This window comes from Castor canadensis, chromosome 18 (assembly GCF_047511655.1).
Source record: "Castor canadensis chromosome 18, mCasCan1.hap1v2, whole genome shotgun sequence".
Classification (NCBI taxonomy): domain Eukaryota; kingdom Metazoa; phylum Chordata; class Mammalia; order Rodentia; family Castoridae; genus Castor; species Castor canadensis.
Genome location: NC_133403.1, coordinates 26763306 through 26777790, shown reverse-complemented (window position 1 = coordinate 26777790; position 14485 = coordinate 26763306). Strand labels below are relative to the sequence as shown.

Sequence of the window (14485 nt, the reverse complement as noted above, 5' to 3'; positions counted from 1 at the left end):
TTTTTTTGTTTGTTTGTTTAATGGGCTTGATTGTAAATGTCCCAGGAGGATCAGAAGTGCAATTCCAAATACGTAAAAGAGCCATGGCAAAAATTCTGACGGACAACTTAGCAACTAAGAGAAGAGTATGTCAGTACCATCAGCATTTGATCACAGCGTTTCTGTAAATTTTGTAGTTTAGAGGGCCCGACAGCCTTGGAAAATGCAGATATGCTCACTATCTAGGAACGAATGACAGCATGACAGCTCTCTAGAGGTTATCCACACATATCAGTGGTTATCCTGAGAGTAAAACCTCAGAGTGCCCATTCATTGAGGGGTCAGTGTCAGTGACCCCAAATAGCCTCATCACAGGCACATGTAGGCTCCTAACTGTATTAGAATCATGTAAGACAACAGTTGTTTCACCATAGGGATGAAGCCATCTAGAAGATTTTCTATAAACCAACTCTTAATGAATTTTCATTTCGTCATGATCGTCATCTCAGTGGCCGAAACCCTGAGAAAAATTAGAAGGGAACAGAAGTAAATACTTCTGAGGACAAAGTGTAGAGTTTAGGAAGCCTGAGGGTTGACAGGATAGGATTTCTTAGGACGTTGAGTAGGGATGGGAGGAGATGTTTTTTTCTTTCCCTTGTCTCCACGATTTCGGTGGTGAAAGGGGCCTCTGAGCTGGAAATGTTCCCGATTGAGCCCCGCAGCCCCAGGCCCAGAGTGTGGAGGAGGGCGCAGCGGGTCGGCTAAGGGCGCGGCTGCCATTTTGCAGAGGGCTGGAGGGGCAGTGGGGCTTTGTGGACGAGGAGGACCGGAAAGGTCCCCAAGACGTCCGTCGGGAGCCACGCGCCCAAGGGTCGGCTCCCGCAGGCGAGGGAGGAGGGCGGCCAGAACTGTGCACCCCCCCCACACCCCCGCCTTAGCCAAGGCAGTGACACATCCCCAGAGGAACAAGAGCCCGAGAGCACTGAGCAATGTTCCCCTGAGAAAACTCGATCCTGGTCCGGGCACCGGGACACCTCGGGAAGAAAGCCAGCGAGTGGCCACCTGGGCGAGACCGGCTGCCCCAGCAGGCGTCCGGGGCCCCTGGCCGCTTGGCCAGAGGCCGCCAGCCCCCACCCCGCAGCCCCCACCCGCAGCCGTGCCAGGGGAGCAGTGTGGAGACGCAGGCCGCGCCCACCTCACGCTCTTGGGGCTCCAGGAGGCGGCAGCTGGCGTCTACGGCCATACCACCCTGAACGCGCCCGATCTCGTCTGATCTCGGAAGCTAAGCAGGGTCGGGCCTGGTTAGTACTTGGATGGGAGACCGCCTGGGAATACCGGGTGCTGTAGGCTTTTGCTCGTCCCTCCCTCGCTGCTCCTTTTGGCCTCCGGGACCTCACCGCCCCGACCCAGCGCCACCACCACCGGCGACCCCTTCCCCGCCACCCCGCCAGACCCACGCCTCCCACCTCACAGACACGCCCCCGAATCCTCTCCTCTCCCCTCCCCACACTCTCGTGGGGCGCGCGCCCGCTCACTGGGCACCAGCCGGGTGGGTCCCAGGCCACGTTGGGGACCGCTCCCCAACTGTCCTCAGAAAGCCAGCAGGAGTAGAAAACGTTCAGGCGGACGGTGAGGGAAGTGCGAAAGCCCTGAGAAAGCGGGTCTGCAGCCCAGCGGGCCCCAGACTGGGACGCGCCACACCCTGGCTCGCCACAAGGTGGTGCACTGGGCCCAGGGCAAGACGCCAGGGGACAGGGAGGCAGGCCACCTCAGTCGGGTGCTGCTCCGTCGCTCGACCCAACACAGGTCAGCGTGTGCATGACCTCTCCGTGGGGCCCCAACTCCCACGGCGGTGCCTGCAGTCACGGGGACAGCGGGCGCAGGGCCTGAGCTCACGGTGAGGGGAGTATGCTTAGAATGCAAAATTCAAACACACCCGGGAATACATTGGCAAGGAGAAGTCCCAGAAAGAGTTGCAACCCTGACATTGAGGGCGCGTTTCCTTTTGCTTGGTCCTGTACCCTGCTTGAGTGTGAGTGGTGATGAATTGCTGCCCATTTCGGATCGTTTGGTGGCAATGTAGTTTGTACCTTTCTCTGCAATGTGTGAAGTCTTTCTTTGTGTAATAGGCTGTATTGGCAAGTGTCTCTACCTTTCAGTGTTTATCCAAAGTCAATCCAAGGCTGTGGTCCACGAGTCTAAGAACAAACCCTGTGTTTTATGTCCAAAACTAAAAACACCACTTTTAAGTATGCTAGGACGGGTCCGGAGCAGGTAGAAATAGGGACTTCTTCCCGAGTAGTGTACAACGCCGTGGCCACTCATAGAAGTTTGTGCCTAGAGGGCTTTCATGTTCGATAGACACGCATCCATCATAACCACTTTTTTGTTTTATTTATTTGTTTATTTGTTTATTTATGTATTTACGTATTTACGTATTGATTTTTGTGGTACCAGTGCTTGAATTCAGGCCGTACACCTTGCCCCGCTCCACCAGCCCTTTTCGTGTGAGGGTTTTAAAGGGTTGACTCTCCAGGGTCCCCGAAGCCCACACTGCCTAAATTACCTGTGATAGAAAGAAAGGCAGGGGCAGTGCCTGAGACCACAAGGACTTTTCCCCTTATCGCTTCCTGATTGCTTGCAAGTGCTGGCTGTCTACCACCACAAGGACACTTCTCTTTACCTCTCCCTGGCTGCGTACCCCGGAAAACCTCCTCACCCCTAGTCCCCGCCCGCCCCCCCCCCCCGGCGAGGCTTGCATCCCAGGCTGTCCAGAGTGCAGGACGCCCCTCACCACGGCAAAATAAAGCGTGCTCTCGTCTGTAGAGGTCTCGGTCTCCTTTTCCTCGAGGCATCCTCTTTTCTAACATTTGGCTTTTTCTAACAGGTCTCATGGAACGACTTGCTTGGGCGGGCCTGGAAACGTGATCCACCTGAGTAGCTAAGGTTTCAGGCGTGAGCAAGCAGCACCCAGCAAGAACCAAGGTGTTGAGAGGTCTGGCATGAGGGACTCCATTTCAACTTGGAAGGCCTTTCACCCTCATCTCTAGAAACTGTTTGTCTCTGAGCTGTTTCCTCGGAGGGTTTTTGGATTGGTCGTTTTCATCTTTCGACGTGAGGATTAGTTTTTTTTCTCTAAGTGTCTTATGTGTGTGGGGGGGTCGAGCAACAAACAGGTCAGGTGGGAGTCAGTGTCAGCTGGACCCTTTGGCCAAATTTAAACAACAAACAGGCTTGGAAGGACTCCCTTTTTAGCTAGTGGCCTCTAAACCATGACAAAGAAAACAGAATCTAAAGCTGACTTGTGTGAGGGACATGTACCTGTCTGTTACAGTCTTTTTTCATTGTTTCTTTTTTTTTTGTTTGTTTAATGGGCTTGATTGTAAATGTCCCAGGAGGATCAGAAGTGCAATTCCAAATACGTAAAAGAGCCATGGTAAAAATTCTGACGGACAACTTAGCAACTAAGAGAAGAGTATGTCAGTACCATCAGCATTTGATCACAGCGTTTCTGTAAATTTTGTAGTTTAGAGGGCCCGACAGCCTTGGAAAATGCAGATATGCTTACTATCTAGGAACGAATGACAGCATGACAGCTCTCTAGAGGTTATCCACACATATCAGTGGTTATCCTGAGAGTAAAACCTCAGAGTGCCCATTCATTGAGGGGTCAGTGTCAGTGACCCCAAATAGCCTCATCACAGGCACATGTAGGCTCCTAACTGTATTAGAATCATGTAAGACAACAGTTGTTTCACCATAGGGATGAAGCCATCTAGAAGATTTTCTATAAACCAACTCTTAATGAATTTTCATTTCGTCATGATCGTCATCTCAGTGGCCGAAACCCTGAGAAAAATTAGAAGGGAACAGAAGTAAATACTTCTGAGGACAAAGTGTAGAGTTTAGGAAGCCTGAGGGTTGACAGGATAGGATTTCTTAGGACGTTGAGTAGGGATGGGAGGAGATGTTTTTTTCTTTCCCTTGTCTCCACGATTTCGGTGGTGAAAGGGGCCTCTGAGCTGGAAATGTTCCCGATTGAGCCCCGCAGCCCCAGGCCCAGAGTGTGGAGGAGGGCGCAGCGGGTCGGCTAAGGGCGCGGCTGCCGTTTTGCAGAGGGCTGGAGGGGCAGTGGGGCTTTGTGGACGAGGAGGACCGGAAAGGTCCCCAAGACGTCCGTCGGGAGCCACGCGCCCAAGGGTCGGCTCCCGCAGGCGAGGGAGGAGGGCGGCCAGAACTGTGCACCCCCCCCACACCCCCGCCTTAGCCAAGGCAGTGACACATCCCCAGAGGAACAAGAGCCCGAGAGCACTGAGCAATGTTCCCCTGAGAAAACTCGATCCTGGTCCGGGCACCGGGACACCTCGGGAAGAAAGCCAGCGAGTGGCCACCTGGGCGAGACCGGCTGCCCCAGCAGGCGTCCGGGGCCCCTGGCCGCTTGGCCAGAGGCCGCCAGCCCCCACCCCGCAGCCCCCACCCGCAGCCGTGCCAGGGGAGCAGTGTGGAGACGCAGGCCGCGCCCACCTCACGCTCTTGGGGCTCCAGGAGGCGGCAGCTGGCGTCTACGGCCATACCACCCTGAACGCGCCCGATCTCGTCTGATCTCGGAAGCTAAGCAGGGTCGGGCCTGGTTAGTACTTGGATGGGAGACCGCCTGGGAATACCGGGTGCTGTAGGCTTTTGCTCGTCCCTCCCTCGCTGCTCCTTTTGGCCTCCGGGACCTCACCGCCCCGACCCAGCGCCACCACCACCGGCGACCCCTTCCCCGCCACCCCGCCAGACCCACGCCTCCCACCTCACAGACACGCCCCCGAATCCTCTCCTCTCCCCTCCCCACACTCTCGTGGGGCGCGCGCCCGCTCACTGGGCACCAGCCGGGTGGGTCCCAGGCCACGTTGGGGACCGCTCCCCAACTGTCCTCAGAAAGCCAGCAGGAGTAGAAAACGTTCAGGCGGACGGTGAGGGAAGTGCGAAAGCCCTGAGAAAGCGGGTCTGCAGCCCAGCGGGCCCCAGACTGGGACGCGCCACACCCTGGCTCGCCACAAGGTGGTGCACTGGGCCCAGGGCAAGACGCCAGGGGACAGGGAGGCAGGCCACCTCAGTCGGGTGCTGCTCCGTCGCTCGACCCAACACAGGTCAGCGTGTGCATGACCTCTCCGTGGGGCCCCAACTCCCACGGCGGTGCCTGCAGTCACGGGGACAGCGGGCGCAGGGCCTGAGCTCACGGTGAGGGGAGTATGCTTAGAATGCAAAATTCAAACACACCCGGGAATACATTGGCAAGGAGAAGTCCCAGAAAGAGTTGCAACCCTGACATTGAGGGCGCGTTTCCTTTTGCTTGGTCCTGTACCCTGCTTGAGTGTGAGTGGTGATGAATTGCTGCCCGTTTCGGATCGTTTGGTGGCAATGTAGTTTGTACCTTTCTCTGCAATGTGTGAAGTCTTTCTTTGTGTAATAGGCTGTATTGGCAAGTGTCTCTACCTTTCAGTGTTTATCCAAAGTCAATCCAAGGCTGTGGTCCACGAGTCTAAGAACAAACCCTGTGTTTTATGTCCAAAACTAAAAACACCACTTTTAAGTATGCTAGGACGGGTCCGGAGCAGGTAGAAATAGGGACTTCTTCCCGAGTAGTGTACAACGCCGTGGCCACTCATAGAAGTTTGTGCCTAGAGGGCTTTCATGTTCGATAGACACGCATCCATCATAACCACTTTTTTGTTTTATTTATTTGTTTATTTGTTTATTTATGTATTTACGTATTTACGTATTGATTTTTGTGGTACCAGTGCTTGAATTCAGGGCGTACACCTGGCCCAGCTCCACCAGCCCTTTTCGTGTGAGGGTTTTAAAGGGTTGACTCTCCAGGGTCCCCGAAGCCCACACTGCCTAAATTACCTGTGATAGAAAGAAAGGCAGGGGCAGTGCCTGAGACCACAAGGACTTTTCCCCTTATCGCTTCCTGATTGCTTGCAAGTGCTGGCTGTCTACCACCACAAGGACACTTCTCTTTACCTCTCCCTGGCTGCGTACCCCGGAAAACCTCCTCACCCCTAGTCCCCGCCCCCCCCCCCGGCGAGGCTTGCATCCCAGGCTGTCCAGAGTGCAGGACGCCCCTCACCACGGCAAAATAAAGCGTGCTCTCGTCTGTAGAGGTCTCGGTCTCCTTTTCCTCGAGGCATCCTCTTTTCTAACATTTGGCTTTTTCTAACAGGTCTCATGGAACGACTTGCTTGGGCGGGCCTGGAAACGTGATCCACCTGAGTAGCTAAGGTTTCAGGCGTGAGCAAGCAGCACCCAGCAAGAACCAAGGTGTTGAGAGGTCTGGCATGAGGGACTCCATTTCAACTTGGAAGGCCTTTCACCCTCATCTCTAGAAACTGTTTGTCTCTGAGCTGTTTCCTCGGAGGGTTTTTGGATTGGTCGTTTTCATCTTTCGACGTGAGGATTAGTTTTTTTCTCTAAGTGTCTTATGTGTGTGGGGGGGTCGAGCAACAAACAGGTCAGGTGGGAGTCAGTGTCAGCTGGACCCTTTGGCCAAATTTAAACAACAAACAGGCTTGGAAGGACTCCCTTTTTAGCTAGTGGCCTCTAAACCATGACAAAGAAAACAGAATCTAAAGCTGACTTGTGTGAGGGACATGTACCTGTCTGTTACAGTCTTTTTTCATTGTTTCTTTTTTTTTTTTGTTTGTTTAATGGGCTTGATTGTAAATGTCCCAGGAGGATCAGAAGTGCAATTCCAAATACGTAAAAGAGCCATGGCAAAAATTCTGACGGACAACTTAGCAACTAAGAGAAGAGTATGTCAGTACCATCAGCATTTGATCACAGCGTTTCTGTAAATTTTGTAGTTTAGAGGGCCCGACAGCCTTGGAAAATGCAGATATGCTCACTATCTAGGAACGAATGACAGCATGACAGCTCTCTAGAGGTTATCCACACATATCAGTGGTTATCCTGAGAGTAAAACCTCAGAGTGCCCATTCATTGAGGGGTCAGTGTCAGTGACCCCAAATAGCCTCATCACAGGCACATGTAGGCTCCTAACTGTATTAGAATCATGTAAGACAACAGTTGTTTCACCATAGGGATGAAGCCATCTAGAAGATTTTCTATAAACCAACTCTTAATGAATTTTCATTTCGTCATGATCGTCATCTCAGTGGCCGAAACCCTGAGAAAAATTAGAAGGGAACAGAAGTAAATACTTCTGAGGACAAAGTGTAGAGTTTAGGAAGCCTGAGGGTTGACAGGATAGGATTTCTTAGGACGTTGAGTAGGGATGGGAGGAGATGTTTTTTTCTTTCCCTTGTCTCCACGATTTCGGTGGTGAAAGGGGCCTCTGAGCTGGAAATGTTCCCGATTGAGCCCCGCAGCCCCAGGCCCAGAGTGTGGAGGAGGGCGCAGCGGGTCGGCTAAGGGCGCGGCTGCCATTTTGCAGAGGGCTGGAGGGGCAGTGGGGCTTTGTGGACGAGGAGGACCGGAAAGGTCCCCAAGACGTCCGTCGGGAGCCACGCGCCCAAGGGTCGGCTCCCGCAGGCGAGGGAGGAGGGCGGCCAGAACTGTGCACCCCCCCCACACCCCCGCCTTAGCCAAGGCAGTGACACATCCCCAGAGGAACAAGAGCCCGAGAGCACTGAGCAATGTTCCCCTGAGAAAACTCGATCCTGGTCCGGGCACCGGGACACCTCGGGAAGAAAGCCAGCGAGTGGCCACCTGGGCGAGACCGGCTGCCCCAGCAGGCGTCCGGGGCCCCTGGCCGCTTGGCCAGAGGCCGCCAGCCCCCACCCCGCAGCCCCCACCCGCAGCCGTGCCAGGGGAGCAGTGTGGAGACGCAGGCCGCGCCCACCTCACGCTCTTGGGGCTCCAGGAGGCGGCAGCTGGCGTCTACGGCCATACCACCCTGAACGCGCCCGATCTCGTCTGATCTCGGAAGCTAAGCAGGGTCGGGCCTGGTTAGTACTTGGATGGGAGACCGCCTGGGAATACCGGGTGCTGTAGGCTTTTGCTCGTCCCTCCCTCGCTGCTCCTTTTGGCCTCCGGGACCTCACCGCCCCGACCCAGCGCCACCACCACCGGCGACCCCTTCCCCGCCACCCCGCCAGACCCACGCCTCCCACCTCACAGACACGCCCCCGAATCCTCTCCTCTCCCCTCCCCACACTCTCGTGGGGCGCGCGCCCGCTCACTGGGCACCAGCCGGGTGGGTCCCAGGCCACGTTGGGGACCGCTCCCCAACTGTCCTCAGAAAGCCAGCAGGAGTAGAAAACGTTCAGGCGGACGGTGAGGGAAGTGCGAAAGCCCTGAGAAAGCGGGTCTGCAGCCCAGCGGGCCCCAGACTGGGACGCGCCACACCCTGGCTCGCCACAAGGTGGTGCACTGGGCCCAGGGCAAGACGCCAGGGGACAGGGAGGCAGGCCACCTCAGTCGGGTGCTGCTCCGTCGCTCGACCCAACACAGGTCAGCGTGTGCATGACCTCTCCGTGGGGCCCCAACTCCCACGGCGGTGCCTGCAGTCACGGGGACAGCGGGCGCAGGGCCTGAGCTCACGGTGAGGGGAGTATGCTTAGAATGCAAAATTCAAACACACCCGGGAATACATTGGCAAGGAGAAGTCCCAGAAAGAGTTGCAACCCTGACATTGAGGGCGCGTTTCCTTTTGCTTGGTCCTGTACCCTGCTTGAGTGTGAGTGGTGATGAATTGCTGCCCGTTTCGGATCGTTTGGTGGCAATGTAGTTTGTACCTTTCTCTGCAATGTGTGAAGTCTTTCTTTGTGTAATAGGCTGTATTGGCAAGTGTCTCTACCTTTCAGTGTTTATCCAAAGTCAATCCAAGGCTGTGGTCCACGAGTCTAAGAACAAACCCTGTGTTTTATGTCCAAAACTAAAAACACCACTTTTAAGTATGCTAGGACGGGTCCGGAGCAGGTAGAAATAGGGACTTCTTCCCGAGTAGTGTACAACGCCGTGGCCACTCATAGAAGTTTGTGCCTAGAGGGCTTTCATGTTCGATAGACACGCATCCATCATAACCACTTTTTTGTTTTATTTATTTGTTTATTTGTTTATTTATGTATTTACGTATTTACGTATTGATTTTTGTGGTACCAGTGCTTGAATTCAGGGCGTACACCTGGCCCAGCTCCACCAGCCCTTTTCGTGTGAGGGTTTTAAAGGGTTGACTCTCCAGGGTCCCCGAAGCCCACACTGCCTAAATTACCTGTGATAGAAAGAAAGGCAGGGGCAGTGCCTGAGACCACAAGGACTTTTCCCCTTATCGCTTCCTGATTGCTTGCAAGTGCTGGCTGTCTACCACCACAAGGACACTTCTCTTTACCTCTCCCTGGCTGCGTACCCCGGAAAACCTCCTCACCCCTAGTCCCCGCCCCCCCCCCCGGCGAGGCTTGCATCCCAGGCTGTCCAGAGTGCAGGACGCCCCTCACCACGGCAAAATAAAGCGTGCTCTCGTCTGTAGAGGTCTCGGTCTCCTTTTCCTCGAGGCATCCTCTTTTCTAACATTTGGCTTTTTCTAACAGGTCTCATGGAACGACTTGCTTGGGCGGGCCTGGAAACGTGATCCACCTGAGTAGCTAAGGTTTCAGGCGTGAGCAAGCAGCACCCAGCAAGAACCAAGGTGTTGAGAGGTCTGGCATGAGGGACTCCATTTCAACTTGGAAGGCCTTTCACCCTCATCTCTAGAAACTGTTTGTCTCTGAGCTGTTTCCTCGGAGGGTTTTTGGATTGGTCGTTTTCATCTTTCGACGTGAGGATTAGTTTTTTTCTCTAAGTGTCTTATGTGTGTGGGGGGGTCGAGCAACAAACAGGTCAGGTGGGAGTCAGTGTCAGCTGGACCCTTTGGCCAAATTTAAACAACAAACAGGCTTGGAAGGACTCCCTTTTTAGCTAGTGGCCTCTAAACCATGACAAAGAAAACAGAATCTAAAGCTGACTTGTGTGAGGGACATGTACCTGTCTGTTACAGTCTTTTTTCATTGTTTCTTTTTTTTTTTTGTTTGTTTAATGGGCTTGATTGTAAATGTCCCAGGAGGATCAGAAGTGCAATTCCAAATACGTAAAAGAGCCATGGCAAAAATTCTGACGGACAACTTAGCAACTAAGAGAAGAGTATGTCAGTACCATCAGCATTTGATCACAGCGTTTCTGTAAATTTTGTAGTTTAGAGGGCCCGACAGCCTTGGAAAATGCAGATATGCTCACTATCTAGGAACGAATGACAGCATGACAGCTCTCTAGAGGTTATCCACACATATCAGTGGTTATCCTGAGAGTAAAACCTCAGAGTGCCCATTCATTGAGGGGTCAGTGTCAGTGACCCCAAATAGCCTCATCACAGGCACATGTAGGCTCCTAACTGTATTAGAATCATGTAAGACAACAGTTGTTTCACCATAGGGATGAAGCCATCTAGAAGATTTTCTATAAACCAACTCTTAATGAATTTTCATTTCGTCATGATCGTCATCTCAGTGGCCGAAACCCTGAGAAAAATTAGAAGGGAACAGAAGTAAATACTTCTGAGGACAAAGTGTAGAGTTTAGGAAGCCTGAGGGTTGACAGGATAGGATTTCTTAGGACGTTGAGTAGGGATGGGAGGAGATGTTTTTTTCTTTCCCTTGTCTCCACGATTTCGGTGGTGAAAGGGGCCTCTGAGCTGGAAATGTTCCCGATTGAGCCCCGCAGCCCCAGGCCCAGAGTGTGGAGGAGGGCGCAGCGGGTCGGCTAAGGGCGCGGCTGCCATTTTGCAGAGGGCTGGAGGGGCAGTGGGGCTTTGTGGACGAGGAGGACCGGAAAGGTCCCCAAGACGTCCGTCGGGAGCCACGCGCCCAAGGGTCGGCTCCCGCAGGCGAGGGAGGAGGGCGGCCAGAACTGTGCACCCCCCCCACACCCCCGCCTTAGCCAAGGCAGTGACACATCCCCAGAGGAACAAGAGCCCGAGAGCACTGAGCAATGTTCCCCTGAGAAAACTCGATCCTGGTCCGGGCACCGGGACACCTCGGGAAGAAAGCCAGCGAGTGGCCACCTGGGCGAGACCGGCTGCCCCAGCAGGCGTCCGGGGCCCCTGGCCGCTTGGCCAGAGGCCGCCAGCCCCCACCCCGCAGCCCCCACCCGCAGCCGTGCCAGGGGAGCAGTGTGGAGACGCAGGCCGCGCCCACCTCACGCTCTTGGGGCTCCAGGAGGCGGCAGCTGGCGTCTACGGCCATACCACCCTGAACGCGCCCGATCTCGTCTGATCTCGGAAGCTAAGCAGGGTCGGGCCTGGTTAGTACTTGGATGGGAGACCGCCTGGGAATACCGGGTGCTGTAGGCTTTTGCTCGTCCCTCCCTCGCTGCTCCTTTTGGCCTCCGGGACCTCACCGCCCCGACCCAGCGCCACCACCACCGGCGACCCCTTCCCCGCCACCCCGCCAGACCCACGCCTCCCACCTCACAGACACGCCCCCGAATCCTCTCCTCTCCCCTCCCCACACTCTCGTGGGGCGCGCGCCCGCTCACTGGGCACCAGCCGGGTGGGTCCCAGGCCACGTTGGGGACCGCTCCCCAACTGTCCTCAGAAAGCCAGCAGGAGTAGAAAACGTTCAGGCGGACGGTGAGGGAAGTGCGAAAGCCCTGAGAAAGCGGGTCTGCAGCCCAGCGGGCCCCAGACTGGGACGCGCCACACCCTGGCTCGCCACAAGGTGGTGCACTGGGCCCAGGGCAAGACGCCAGGGGACAGGGAGGCAGGCCACCTCAGTCGGGTGCTGCTCCGTCGCTCGACCCAACACAGGTCAGCGTGTGCATGACCTCTCCGTGGGGCCCCAACTCCCACGGCGGTGCCTGCAGTCACGGGGACAGCGGGCGCAGGGCCTGAGCTCACGGTGAGGGGAGTATGCTTAGAATGCAAAATTCAAACACACCCGGGAATACATTGGCAAGGAGAAGTCCCAGAAAGAGTTGCAACCCTGACATTGAGGGCGCGTTTCCTTTTGCTTGGTCCTGTACCCTGCTTGAGTGTGAGTGGTGATGAATTGCTGCCCGTTTCGGATCGTTTGGTGGCAATGTAGTTTGTACCTTTCTCTGCAATGTGTGAAGTCTTTCTTTGTGTAATAGGCTGTATTGGCAAGTGTCTCTACCTTTCAGTGTTTATCCAAAGTCAATCCAAGGCTGTGGTCCACGAGTCTAAGAACAAACCCTGTGTTTTATGTCCAAAACTAAAAACACCACTTTTAAGTATGCTAGGACGGGTCCGGAGCAGGTAGAAATAGGGACTTCTTCCCGAGTAGTGTACAACGCCGTGGCCACTCATAGAAGTTTGTGCCTAGAGGGCTTTCATGTTCGATAGACACGCATCCATCATAACCACTTTTTTGTTTTATTTATTTGTTTATTTGTTTATTTATGTATTTACGTATTTACGTATTGATTTTTGTGGTACCAGTGCTTGAATTCAGGGCGTACACCTGGCCCAGCTCCACCAGCCCTTTTCGTGTGAGGGTTTTAAAGGGTTGACTCTCCAGGGTCCCCGAAGCCCACACTGCCTAAATTACCTGTGATAGAAAGAAAGGCAGGGGCAGTGCCTGAGACCACAAGGACTTTTCCCCTTATCGCTTCCTGATTGCTTGCAAGTGCTGGCTGTCTACCACCACAAGGACACTTCTCTTTACCTCTCCCTGGCTGCGTACCCCGGAAAACCTCCTCACCCCTAGTCCCCGCCCCCCCCCCCGGCGAGGCTTGCATCCCAGGCTGTCCAGAGTGCAGGACGCCCCTCACCACGGCAAAATAAAGCGTGCTCTCGTCTGTAGAGGTCTCGGTCTCCTTTTCCTCGAGGCATCCTCTTTTCTAACATTTGGCTTTTTCTAACAGGTCTCATGGAACGACTTGCTTGGGCGGGCCTGGAAACGTGATCCACCTGAGTAGCTAAGGTTTCAGGCGTGAGCAAGCAGCACCCAGCAAGAACCAAGGTGTTGAGAGGTCTGGCATGAGGGACTCCATTTCAACTTGGAAGGCCTTTCACCCTCATCTCTAGAAACTGTTTGTCTCTGAGCTGTTTCCTCGGAGGGTTTTTGGATTGGTCGTTTTCATCTTTCGACGTGAGGATTAGTTTTTTTCTCTAAGTGTCTTATGTGTGTGGGGGGGTCGAGCAACAAACAGGTCAGGTGGGAGTCAGTGTCAGCTGGACCCTTTGGCCAAATTTAAACAACAAACAGGCTTGGAAGGACTCCCTTTTTAGCTAGTGGCCTCTAAACCATGACAAAGAAAACAGAATCTAAAGCTGACTTGTGTGAGGGACATGTACCTGTCTGTTACAGTCTTTTTTCATTGTTTCTTTTTTTTTTTTGTTTGTTTAATGGGCTTGATTGTAAATGTCCCAGGAGGATCAGAAGTGCAATTCCAAATACGTAAAAGAGCCATGGCAAAAATTCTGACGGACAACTTAGCAACTAAGAGAAGAGTATGTCAGTACCATCAGCATTTGATCACAGCGTTTCTGTAAATTTTGTAGTTTAGAGGGCCCGACAGCCTTGGAAAATGCAGATATGCTCACTATCTAGGAACGAATGACAGCATGACAGCTCTCTAGAGGTTATCCACACATATCAGTGGTTATCCTGAGAGTAAAACCTCAGAGTGCCCATTCATTGAGGGGTCAGTGTCAGTGACCCCAAATAGCCTCATCACAGGCACATGTAGGCTCCTAACTGTATTAGAATCATGTAAGACAACAGTTGTTTCACCATAGGGATGAAGCCATCTAGAAGATTTTCTATAAACCAACTCTTAATGAATTTTCATTTCGTCATGATCGTCATCTCAGTGGCCGAAACCCTGAGAAAAATTAGAAGGGAACAGAAGTAAATACTTCTGAGGACAAAGTGTAGAGTTTAGGAAGCCTGAGGGTTGACAGGATAGGATTTCTTAGGACGTTGAGTAGGGATGGGAGGAGATGTTTTTTTCTTTCCCTTGTCTCCACGATTTCGGTGGTGAAAGGGGCCTCTGAGCTGGAAATGTTCCCGATTGAGCCCCGCAGCCCCAGGCCCAGAGTGTGGAGGAGGGCGCAGCGGGTCGGCTAAGGGCGCGGCTGCCATTTTGCAGAGGGCTGGAGGGGCAGTGGGGCTTTGTGGACGAGGAGGACCGGAAAGGTCCCCAAGACGTCCGTCGGGAGCCACGCGCCCAAGGGTCGGCTCCCGCAGGCGAGGGAGGAGGGCGGCCAGAACTGTGCACCCCCCCCACACCCCCGCCTTAGCCAAGGCAGTGACACATCCCCAGAGGAACAAGAGCCCGAGAGCACTGAGCAATGTTCCCCTGAGAAAACTCGATCCTGGTCCGGGCACCGGGACACCTCGGGAAGAAAGCCAGCGAGTGGCCACCTGGGCGAGACCGGCTGCCCCAGCAGGCGTCCGGGGCCCCTGGCCGCTTGGCCAGAGGCCGCCAGCCCCCACCCCGCAGCCCCCACCCGCAGCCGTGCCAGGGGAGCAGTGTGGAGACGCAGGCCGCGCCCACCTCACGC

General features: G+C 54.4%; 1 long non-coding RNA gene and 4 other non-coding genes across 5 annotated transcripts in view; all 5 read left to right on the top strand.

The window, feature by feature from the left end:
- Positions 1–14485, top strand: part of LOC141418921 (uncharacterized) — a 518407-nt gene that overhangs the window by 444921 nt on the left and 59001 nt on the right. The window lies entirely within an intron of this gene.
- Positions 1211–1329, top strand: LOC141419138 (5S ribosomal RNA). Its single transcript, XR_012443796.1, has one exon. It is a non-coding gene; the product is annotated as a 5S ribosomal RNA (ribosomal RNA).
- LOC141419130 (5S ribosomal RNA) lies at positions 4540–4658 on the top strand. The gene has a single exon (XR_012443790.1). It is a non-coding gene; the product is annotated as a 5S ribosomal RNA (ribosomal RNA).
- LOC141419119 (5S ribosomal RNA) lies at positions 7865–7983 on the top strand. The gene has a single exon (XR_012443781.1). It is a non-coding gene; the product is annotated as a 5S ribosomal RNA (ribosomal RNA).
- Positions 11190–11308, top strand: LOC141419108 (5S ribosomal RNA). Its single transcript, XR_012443772.1, has one exon. It is a non-coding gene; the product is annotated as a 5S ribosomal RNA (ribosomal RNA).